Raw genomic sequence first — 12,016 nt, forward strand, 5'->3', positions numbered from 1 at the left:
CCCCTCTCTCTCATAGTTGCCTTAGGCATCCCTGTGATTCCCCTCTGCTTTCACAATGATATTCTCTCAAATTGTGCTTTGATCCGAATCCTTGGGCTTCTGTCCACACTGTCTGTTTTGGGAGGAAGAGCCACGTGCTTCTCACAGAGGCGCCCGCAATGCCTCTCCTCTCCCACATCCGATTTTACTCTCTCACCCACTTTATTTCCCCTCTAAGGCCATCAACCTGTATCTCCACGTCCCCGCTTGGAGTGGCTGGCTTCTCCCTTCATCCAACTAGCAGAATGATTTCAAGCACAGGCTTTGGGGAAGAAAGAATGATTTTGAGTCCCAGCTCCACTACTCACTAGCTATGTGACCTTGGATTAGTTACTTAACCTATTTGAGATCTGTTTTGCTTCTGTAAAGTAGGAATTGCAATGGTGCCCAACTCATAGGGCTCCCAGGAGATTGAAATGAGCTAATTCTCAGCACAGTCGCCAACCCTTGTTAATGTTAATATTAATCAACTGCTAGACCCATATCCACTGCATTGCTCTTGCTGATTCCACTGGATCCATTAGTTCCAAATTCCCAACTACCAAACCAGATTACAAACAAGGGGTTAGCCCAGCCGTGGGCAAACTACGGCCCATGGGCTGGATCCGGCCCGTTTGAAATGAATAAAACTAAAAAAAAAAAAAAAAAAAAAGGCCGTACCCTTTTATGTAATGATGTTTACTTTGAATTTATATTAGTTCACACAAACACTCCATCCATGCTTTTGTTCCGGCCCTCCGGTCCAGTTTAAGAACCCATTGTGGCCCTCGAGTCAAAAAGTTTGCCCTCCCCTGGTAGCCCATAGCTTAGGAAAAAAGATTTCATCCCCACACAGTGACTCTAAGATGCTGAACTGTAATCCACCCTGAAACCTCCTGCTTTCCACAGCTCATTTAAGTTACTTGGGGTGTCGGGGGCAGGGCTGGTGACCACTTAGAGAGCAGCGATGCTTTGAAAAGTCAACTGAGAATCATGTTGTTGATGGATGGCACCTCAGAGTGCAAATTAACTCTGACAGAAACTCACCCCATTGGGGAAAATGCACCCAGGCTGGCAGCCGCACCAGAATGGAGGCTTTTCCTTCTGGCTCTCCTAGGTGCAAACAGCCGGGAAGGTTTTGCTTTCTGAGCTGAGCAGAACCATGTTCCTCACTGCATAGCGAATGTTTATTCCTGTTTCATTGATTAAAAGTGCTTACAGAAGAGGTTGGAGGGGAGTGGTGACAGTGTGAGTTATGGCTCAGCCTGCTGCCAGTGGAGCCTGCGCTCTGCACGGCTGTGCAAGGGTGTTTTGAAAAGTGGCCGGGCCCATCAGTGACGGCGTGTCAGTGTTGCTGCCACAACATCTCATAGCCTGATTGCAGCTCTTATTTGCAGAGCCCAAACCAGGGAGTTTGTTCAGCCGAAGAAATCATTTTACCTTCCTGCTTCTTCTGCTGAGCCCCATTTACTTTTACCCAGGTCTTTATCCAGAAGAGCTTTCAGCAACCGAGGATCCAGTGCTCTCTCTCAGTCTCTCCTTGCAACTCCCCTCAGCAGGGGCTAGGAGGAAACCCTTGATGAAGTCAATCACAGGACTGTTGGGAGGACTCAGGCTAGCCCTAAGGTGTTTGCATTTTTAAATTGGTTACTAGTTATCTCAAATGAGTTTCTAATTAGTTGAGCTTCAGGCATTGTAAGGAAATGACATGCAAATATGCAAATATTGTGAGATAAGACTCTCCCTATGCCTGCCCCAAGAGTGACTTTTACTTAACTTATTTTCTTTGAGTCTAGCCATTTTTTTTTCTTCTGAACTTTCAGGGAGGATCCCTGGGGGTGGTTTATTGGAGGCGGTTATTTTTAAGTCAGGTTTGTAAATGAGGACAGCTTGATGAAGTCATATAACATACTGTTTGCTGTGGCAGACTGTATTCTCTGAGAAGATGGCCACAATAATATTTCCTATGCTATGGATTCTTCTAGAAGCTTGTCACACTCCCATGGAAAGGTAGACTATGTTCCCTTCCCTTTGAATCTGACTGTTTCCACAATTAGGATGCAGTTGTACAACTTCCTCCTGGTTGTCTTTACAAGCTCACACTTTGAATTCAGCCATGTTGTGAGGAAGCCCAAGCAAGGCCCATGTGGAGAGAACCCCTCTAGCCCACTGCTCTGCAGCTCTCAGTTGACACTGGCACCAACTCTCCAGCCATGGAATGGGCCATCTTGAGAGTGGTTCCTTTAGCTCCAACTCAAGACAACTCAGGTGATACTGTGAAGAGCATAAATAGGTCTTTCCTGTGGAGTCCTGCCCAAATCACAGATTTGTTAGGGGAACAAATGATGTAATTTTTTTAAGCCACTCAATTTTGGGGTGGTTTGTTATATAGCAATAATCAGACACCTACTTTGCATAAAGCCCCTGCAATTAAGAGGCCTCTGGGCTTAGATGCCTGGGTTCAAATTTTCTTTCCACTTTGTATCATCCAGGTGACTTATGGCAGATTCCTTAACCTCCTTGTTTATCAGATTCCTCACCTTTAAAATAGGGATGATAATAGTGTCTACCTCATGGGTGTTATGAGGGTTTAATAATAATAGCAATAATCCTATATAATAAAAGCCTAATATGCTAAGTTTCCGGTTGTCTGGTCGCCTGTTCAACCAATTAAAGTGTAATATGCTAATGATATGCTAAGGCCTCTCAACAGCTCCACGATGATGTGCACTGACCACCAAGGGCAGACAGTTGATCGGTTGACCAGTTGCTATGTCGTGCACTGACCACTAGGGGGCAGATGCTCTGACTGGTAGGTTAGATTGCTGCTGGGGTCCAGCCGATTGGGAATGAGCAAAATGGGCCGGACATGCCATGGAGCCTTCCTGCGGTCCCTCCCCTGCTGGCCAACCTCCTGCGTCCCTCCCCAGTCCTGATTGTACACCGGTGGGGTTCCTCAGCCTGGCCTGTGCCCTCTTGCAATCCGGGACCCCTTGGGGGATGTCAGAGAGCTGGTTTCAGCCTGATCCCGCAGGCCAGGCTGAGGGGGGGCCCACTGGTGCACGAGTTCGTGCACGGGGCCTCTAGTACTAATAGTAATAACAATTGGGTGGATGATTCTATCCCATGAATGTGAATTCCTTCACAAATGTTTTTGGAATGCTTATTATATGCATTGGGGGAGAGAGTGGTGAGAAAAATAGCCCTGGTCCCTCCATCCTGAAAATTAGTCTATTGGGGCATGCCAGAGACCAATTCCAGCATGTCATAATTTCAAGAGTTTCATCAAAAGGTTGATGAGATTTGGGGACTCAACAGGGTTGTAGTCACTTGTTGGGAATGGCTAAAGGCATTTCCCCAAACCTGAATAGGTTACATTAAATTGATTGTGGCTGCCAGTCGGCTAAAAGGCACCTTAATCTGCATGTTATTGCCTCCTACTGGCCAAACACCTGAACAGCCGTAGGCTAATTCTCCCATTCTGACAATGGACTCTGTACCAAACCCTGACCCTTTGAAGTGTATATCTCTGCCTTGCCTCAGGACAAATTGTGTTAATAAAAAGCATGGGGTCCTGGGGACTGGGAGAACCTAAGACCTTAGACTTAAGACCTTAGATCTTAGCTCCTTTAGCTAAGCTCCTCTGACCCCCCAATGCCTTTCAAAATTATATTTTGTCTCCGGACTCTTTATTATTCTCTGGATTCCTATGTCATCTACGCACAGCGCCTTCTCCAGATTCCTGAACCCTTCTTGATGCTGGGACAAGAACCCTGGCAGGGCACATGGATCTTAAACAAATAAACAATAAGTCAACATATGATGACCAGTTCTGAGAAAGTGACACAGGCTGAGACTTGGATGAGGGTGGATGTTAGGAAAAAGCATGTGTGGAGGCTCTGAGGTATGAAAGAGAGGACTTGGGCCCCCAATTTGGCTTCATCCAATGTATCACGATCGTGTACCTTTCATCTGTAAGCACTTCTTCCTGGCAAGCATCTAAATGGTTTCTGGTTCCTTTATGTAGAATTTCACCAGTGTGCACAGTTTGAAATGTCCTCAGGGTTGCTGGCTCTGAAAACAAAACACAATGAACACAATGAAATGTGCATCAGTCAGGATTCTTGGCTGCAAGCAACAGCAACTAACCTCATTTATGAAGCAAGAAGGGGAGTTCACTCCAAGTTTTTCAGGGGGTTTGCAGAATATACAGGCAGCTGTGGGGTCAGGCTTGAGGAATGGGCAGGAATGTGTGGTGGCGGGGCTGGGAGGGGGTTTGGAGCCAGCCAGTTAGAGCTATTCTTTGGGAAAGAACTGACCTCTGTCTTTGCAACTCTTCTTCAAGTCACAGCCCTAGCAGCAAGCATCATGGGTGTTTGGGAAGGGGGTTGGCAGTGGAAGAAGGAATATGCCTACCAAAAAGGACTCCTTGTGGTTAACAGGATTCAAATTCATACTAAAGTCTAGCAGCTATTGTTTGCAGAGGCCTGTTATGCACAATGCATATCAGGGAAAAGCAGAAGACTAAACCTTCAGCCTCCTTTGCTGTGTTTCTGCTCTCTTTCTTAGCCGAACTGTATAAAAGAGTTCCTGGAATTGTATTTTAACCAATGGACTAAAACCTGTCCTGTCCAATTGGAGCTGTGCAGTTATATCCTCATTTTCATCTTTACTGACCAATCAGAGCAGCTCCATATGACAAATCAGGATGAATGATTCTGACCATTCAGGATGGTGCTATTTGGACCAATGAAACTGAGCAAATTAGGATTCCTCATTTGCATAAAATGGACCAATCAGGGATGAAGTGGTGTGTGTGTGTGTGTGTGTGTGTGTGTGTGTGTGTGTGTGGCACTTTTTCTACATAAGCAGGCCTCCTGTTGTCTCCAGGGAGTGTGCTTTCATTTTCCACCGAAGGGTGCATTTCCCTGGTTTGCAAACTGTTTACCTGAATAAAATTTACTCTTTTATTGCAACCCAGATTGGGGACTCCTGTTGGTATTAGATTTGTGATAGCAAACTTTTGTTGACACCCCCAAAGACAGATCTGGATATGAGTGGGGTTGTCAGCCACAGACGGACAAATGTCTACTCTCCCTCCTTTCTTGGAATGTTTTTCGTGGAGAAAGAGAGGGTAGCTCATCACTTGTCCATCCTGGCTTCTTTGAGAGAAGTAGTGACTTCAGAATTCATTCTGCCTTTTTCTACTTTCTTCTCCTGATGGGAAGCATCACCAGGGTCTGAGAACTTTGTCTGACGAGGAGGTGAGCACCAGCCTCATTGTAAGGCAGCAGCGCTACATAGCGATGTTCTCACATGACATCACCACTTTGGACTCATTCCTAATTCACTTGTGGCTTTTATAGCCTTGGCTTTATGACACGAGTGTACAGCACTTGTCATTTATGGGACGTGGCGTAGCCTCAGGGCTGGTCTTCCTCATTTCTCCTCTGCTCTGCACTTTCATTTTATTGGAAATAAGCCAAAGAATCCTCTCATTTGTGCCCAGTATGGACCTTGGCTCTGAACTTGAGATGGAAAATTGTGACCCTTCGTCAGTATGTGAGTGGATTTGACCATGAGGCATTTTGGGCTTCCCTGGGGTAGGCTGATAAGGAGGGGCAGGGAGACTGAGCAGAGAGCGTGGTGAATCCAGGCATTCTCAATTACCATTTACTGAGGGGAGTGGAGAATATAGGTAGGCTGGCAATGCTATCCAAGGTGGTATAGCCATGGGAGTTGGGATACCAGCTGCAGTTTTGAACCAGTGCTGCTCCTTGATCTAATTTTGGTGGTCTGAGAATTGGGAAATGGTGCTATCCCATGCCTGAAGGTGTGGAACATAGAGTCCGATCTCTTGGGGGGAGCTGGGAGGGTCTGGTTAGAGGTGCATAGTGGCTTTGGAGTCAGAAAGAACTCACCTGGAATCCTTGCTGTGACACTGACTTGGTGAAAGTGACTGACTGTTTTTGAATCTTAGTCTCCTTAGATCTGTAATAATGAGATAAAATGGAATCCATACCTCAAAGGGTTATTGTAAGAATTGTGATGCCTGGTAAGCTTCCATCGTAGTTCCTGGCACCTAGGAAGTGCTCAGAACTTGTTAGCTATTGTTAATAAAGACTGGGAGTCTGTGGCTTGTTGGGCATGCAGGTGGCTCCCCCAAGCTTATCCCACTATAAATAATTCTACAGCAGCACAATGGTATCTAGGAACCATGGCTGATGCACCTATCTTGCTTGCTCAACTGGGTTGACATCTTCAGTGCCTGTGCCTAAGGCTGCAGGCTCCCTCTAAAACGGCTGCAGACATAATCTTATCTCCAGAGGCAGTCCCCTCACACTCTCCCCATTCTTCTTTGGAACTCCCCTCCCCCTGGGATCCTCAGGTCTTTTCTCTCTGCCTAGACTATTTGGATACCCAGCTTGCTTCCCTGCCACCCAGGATGCTCTTCTCTTTGGGAAGTCCAAATGCCAAGTTCATTTTCCCAGACACCTAATCCCAAGTAGTTCAAGAGGAGTGATATGGACCCCTAATTGCCTGTTTTTTTGGGTAGAGGTTGGTTTAAAGATAGGAGTGGAGTCTTCTCCAGCTCCTGCAACTGAGAAGGATGGAGGGGCAGGAATCAATGGCCTTTGCTCTTGGCTAGTGAGATTCTTGGTCTTTTGGTTCCTGTCAGCTAAGTTGGGTGTTGAGATCAATTTAAATATGTAAACATTGATTTCAATGAAGGCCAGAAGATGGGTGTCTTTTCTTCATCTCTTCATGGGTGTTCTTCCAGAGTTCTGCATCTGACTCATTGAAACAGAAAAGGGGATGTATCAGTTGATATAACCAGACCATGGAGCAGCCCTCTCTTGCCCATTTCTCCTTCTCTCTCACCTCTACATCTATTTTTTCTCCTACTTTGGATAGAATATTTATATATGGTAGGAATCTTGGCAGAAGTGTCTTGGGCATTCATCCTTATGACTTTGTTGTCAGGAAGAAAATTGACTTCCCTTTCCCAGCTCCAATGTGAAAATTCCCAGAAAAAGGTTTTGCTGGGCCCTGTGGGCCACTTGTTCACATGTGGACCAGGGGTTTGGGGTTCTATGATTGGCCCAACATGAGTCCAGGGTGGGGGTGGGTGCACCTGTTACCAGAAAAACCTGGGGGTGGGGAGACACCAGGAGAAATCACTGTGAAGTGGGTCTACCACAATGGGTGATCTGACAAAGCTCTTCGCAATGCACTATTTCTTAGCCATTTCAACTCCTCTTTGGAATAAGGCAGGCCACCAATACATTTATCAATAAGATATACGATTTTGTTATGGCAGAAATGAGCGTGAAGTTAAAACAAAGAAACCCACAGAGAGTTATCAGTAACCAGGGTATGACAAATAAGTCAGTTCTGCCTTATTGTTCTTTATTATTTGTAGTTTTGAAGGCATGGGTGAATATGAGATGAGGGTAAGGGTAAGTTCTTAGCCTGGAGACAATTTGAAAATGGAAACCCTGTACTTCCAGTTACCATGGGAGCATCTTCACAATCTTGACTATGCAGAGGATATGGGCTGTGGCCATAGGGGGGAATGATTCCAAGCCTTGGGAGGCTCTGCAGACCAAGCAAGGTAGCTTCTAAGAAATGCCGTGAATTGTAAGTACAGACAAAATATTACATTTGAGGTTTCTGGGTAGACATATTTTGGAAATATTTATTTTCTTGTCTGTATAATTCTACATTGTCCTAGAAGGTGGCTCGCATGGCTTTAGCTTAATGATATACAAGGTGGGTAGTGTTTGCAGGGGGATGAGGTCACTTAACTGCATAGGCAGTGCCACATTTTTAATTAACTATTGATTCGTAGGATTGTGTATTGAGGTTAATCAGGTACAACAAGAACAGATAACTTTACTTGGCTTCCTTTAAACTCAAGCATATAAATCTGATGTGGAGTGACTGTATATTAGAAATGGGACTTTCTTTTGGGTCTAGAAGTAATCAATGAAGCCTCGAAGCTGAGAATAACAAGTGCAATTTGGTTTTATTTTCTCCTTGGATTATGGTGTACAGGGGACATATTTCTTTCTTATTTTTGAAAAACCTGACTACATATGGTGAACAACAGCCCTTACTATGGAAGGGACAAATGCAGTATTTTCCCAATGAGCAGTCACCGTACATTCTCAGACATAGCTGGAGCTGAAGTAGAAGGATTAGTCAGGGCAGAAATATTGTTGAGCTTCCTACTAATTCAAGAGTATCTGCAGGTGAAATTTTAAGTTCCAGTGACAAGGATGAGAAAAATAGACCAACTGAGATTTCAAACTTGCTGAAAGATTACTGTTTTTTGATGCCAGATGTGTAAAGCATGATTGCATTTGTTGTGAGTGTGGGATCCAAGAGTGAATTCTAACTACATCTGGCAGCCTCCTAAGAGATCTTGGAGCTCACATCTTTCTTTACTAAATAAAAACCAACAAACAAGCAGCTCACCTCGCTTTGGAATTAGGGAATGGCTATAGTTCTCAAGCCTGGGCAGAGAAAAGCCAAGGAGAGGGTGCCCAAGGCATCAAATATTTTTTTACTTGTCACTCCACTGCAAGGTTTGGGGTCCTAGAGCACCACTCTTAGTGATCTACTTAGAGCCTTTTGTGGTTTCCTGTGTTCTTTTTTTTCAATTACAGTTTATATATAATACTAGGGGCCCGGCACATGAAATTCATGCACTGGGGGGATTGGGGGGTGGTCCCTTAGCCCAGCCTGCCCCCTCTCAGATACTGGGAGCCCTCAGGGGATGTCCTACTGACTGTTTAGGCCCGCTCCTTGCTCCCCTTGGGGAGCGGGCCTAAGCCGCAGTCTGGCCTCCCTTTGTGGGAGGTGACTGGGCTGATCAGGGGAAGGCACTAGCCCCATCACCCCACTGCTGCAGCCACTGCCAGTCACCACAGCCACCAAGGTGTTTTCATCAACATGGACTCCAGTCCCTTCACCATGAAAAAATAACAACTTTCTTTAGGTATTTTCAAGATGTCTCTTTCATAAGATATGACATTTCTTTCTTTTTTTATCCTCACTGAGGATATTTTTCCATTGATTTTTAGAGAGTGTGAAGAGAGAGGGAAAGACAGAGAGAAACATCAATGCGAGAGGCCTCCTGCATGAGCCCTGACCTGGGCCCCGGCTAGGGAGGATCCTGCAACCTAGGTACATGTCCTTGATCAGAATCGAACCCGGACCCTGCAGTCCACAGGCCAAAGATCTATCTACTGAGCCAAACCAGGTAGGTGACCCCCAGACCGCTCTTATCACAGGCTTTGCCCTCAAGCCTCTGGCTGAGCTATAGGCCTGGGCAGGGGCCCCCTTGGCTCTGATTTGCAGGCTCTGGCCCTGCCCAGGAGCCCCCTGGCTCAGGCACTTCCTAGGCTGCTCAGGGCCCACTCGGGCCTACCTCGGAGTGACCTGTGTGCCCTATGATGTTTCTGGGACCCAGGCCACTGGGACCTAGTATGCAAATTAACCGCCATCTTAGTTGAGTAATTTGCATATTCATGCCTGATTGGCTGGTGGGCGTGGCTGGAGGGTGTAGCAGAGGTATGGTCAATTTGCATGTTTCTCTTAGATTAGATAACTCTGTATTAGTTGCAGATGTACAGCATGTATTTTGCAGGGTGGTCCCCCAATATTTCTAGTATCCACCTGGCCCTATACATTCTATGTTCTTGAGATTTGCTTGTTGACTACTGGGTACAAAGGGTAGGTCAGCGCCTCTTCCTTTGGTGAGCAACTCTCTCCCACTTTCAGAGCAATCTTGTTCAGTTCATGTGGTGGTAACGTGACTCAAATTTGTCCAATTAGAGGGCTTGATCCTGCTGGCCATATTGATTGGCTTGAGAATGGACACATATAAGATATCTCTGTTGCAACCACTCTCTGCCATTGTAGAGAGAAAGCCATGGGCAAAATATGAATGAATGAACATAGCTATGTGCCAATAAAACTTTATTTACAAAACCTACTGGTGAGCCAGATTTGACCTGCAGAATATAGTTTGGTGACCTCAGAGTTAAGCTGATTGGTACATGTCATTACCCTGGTGACTGTTTTCTGTTTGGTCAACCTGTCCTAAAATTGACCAGTTATGCTGAAGGGAACTTACATGTCGGATGTGAGGGAGAAGGTTTCTCTGCATCCTCCTGGGAATGAAAGTGGAACATGGAGCCCCAAATGACGTCCCAGCCTTGCTGTGATTAGGCAGGGAACCAGCCTCAGGACAGAGTGCAGATGAAGTTCGCAGAGGAGAGAGATGGAAAGAGGCCAGGGTCTGGATGGAATTATCCAGATGCATAAGGCCCCTACCCCACCACTCACCTGCTATTTGTGTGAGCAGACCACACACATTTCCTTACTGGGTGAGCCAGCTTGAGTCTGGATTTTCTGTTACTTGACTTCAGGAGCATTCTAACCAGTACAGGGTTCAGATAGATTTGAATGAATCTGTGGATCATTGATCACTGAGTGAACCTGAGTGGTTTGGGGGACATATCTTAAATTTTTGAGGGTGATATCATGAGGGGAAGCCATATATCCTTCAAGTTACCTCAAATCAGGATTGTATGCCGAAGTGGAAATTCCTATTTGTGGAAAATGTGCTCAGAGAAGGAGAGTATGAATTTGGGACCTGAGTGTTGTTATGAGACCCCTGATTGGTCTTTTGACTAGATTTGGAAGTAATTTATAATTGTTATGGATCCATTGATTTAGGATAAAACTTTTCCTCAAAGAAAATTAAGACAAAAGAATTTTGACCAATTGCTTCATGTTGAAGACAGGGGGGTAAGGTGGGACACCTGAGGTAAGGGGTGGGTAGGTGGCACTCACAGATGAACCTCTTTAAAAAAAAATCATCACTGAGGGTATTTTTCCATTGATTTTTTTAGAGAGAGTGAAAGGGAGGGAGGGAGAAGGGGGGGTGTTTGAGAGAAACAGAGAAGAGAGAGAGAGAGAGAGAGAGAGAGAGAGATATAGAGAGAGAAAGAATGAAACATGGATGTGAGAGAGCAATAGCATAATAGTGACTGGATGCCTCCTGCACGTGCCCTCGATTGGGGCCAGGGGTCGAACCTGCAACCTAGGTATGTGCCCTTGGCCAGGAATTGAACCCAGGACACTTCTGTCACTGATGCTGTAAGCACTGAGCTGAACTGGCCAGGGCTGAACCTCTTTTGTCTTTAATTCTGATCTCACTCATCTCCCTCAGGTTTTATCCATGTGGTTTAGGAGAAGAGCACATTTGTAAAACTTTTTTGTTGTTGATAAAATATGAGTAACAAAATTTACCATTTAAACCATTTTAAAAGTGTAGTATTTAGTGGCGTTGAGCAGTTCATATTGTTGTGCAACCATCACCACCATCCATCTCCACAACTTTTCACCTTCCCACCCTGAACTCCACACCCATTAAACATTAACTCCCATTCTCCTCTCACCCAGCTACCATTCTATTGTTGGCCTATGCCCTTGAGGACTCTAGGTACCTTACATAAATGGATTCATACGAGACTTGTCTTTTTGTGTCTGGCTTATTTCACTGAGCATGTCTTCAAGGTTCATCCATGTCATACTTAGTTTTGTTTTTTAAATGTTCCTCTCCCCCCCCCCCAAAAAAAAACCCCCTTATATATTTTTATTGACTTTAGAGAGGAAGGGAGAGGGAGAGAGAGATTGAAACTTCAATGATGAGAGAGAATCATTGATCACCTGCCTCCTGCACACCCCCTACTGAGGTTCAAGCCCACAACATGAGCATGTGCCCTGACTGGGAATCAAACTGTGACCTCCTGGTTTATAGCTCGACACTCAACCACTGAGCCACACGGGCTGGGTTGTGTGTGTGTATTTAGAAGTATATCCCTAGAAGTGAGGTTTCTGGGGCAGAGGGTATGAGCATTTAACATTTCAAAAGAGATGACCAAATTAGACAGTTTCATTTGCAAGTGTGTCTTGTTAGGAG

Source organism: Myotis davidii, unplaced genomic scaffold, assembly GCF_000327345.1.
Source record: "Myotis davidii unplaced genomic scaffold, ASM32734v1 scaffold806, whole genome shotgun sequence".
In the NCBI taxonomy this organism is placed as follows: Eukaryota; Metazoa; Chordata; class Mammalia; order Chiroptera; family Vespertilionidae; genus Myotis; species Myotis davidii.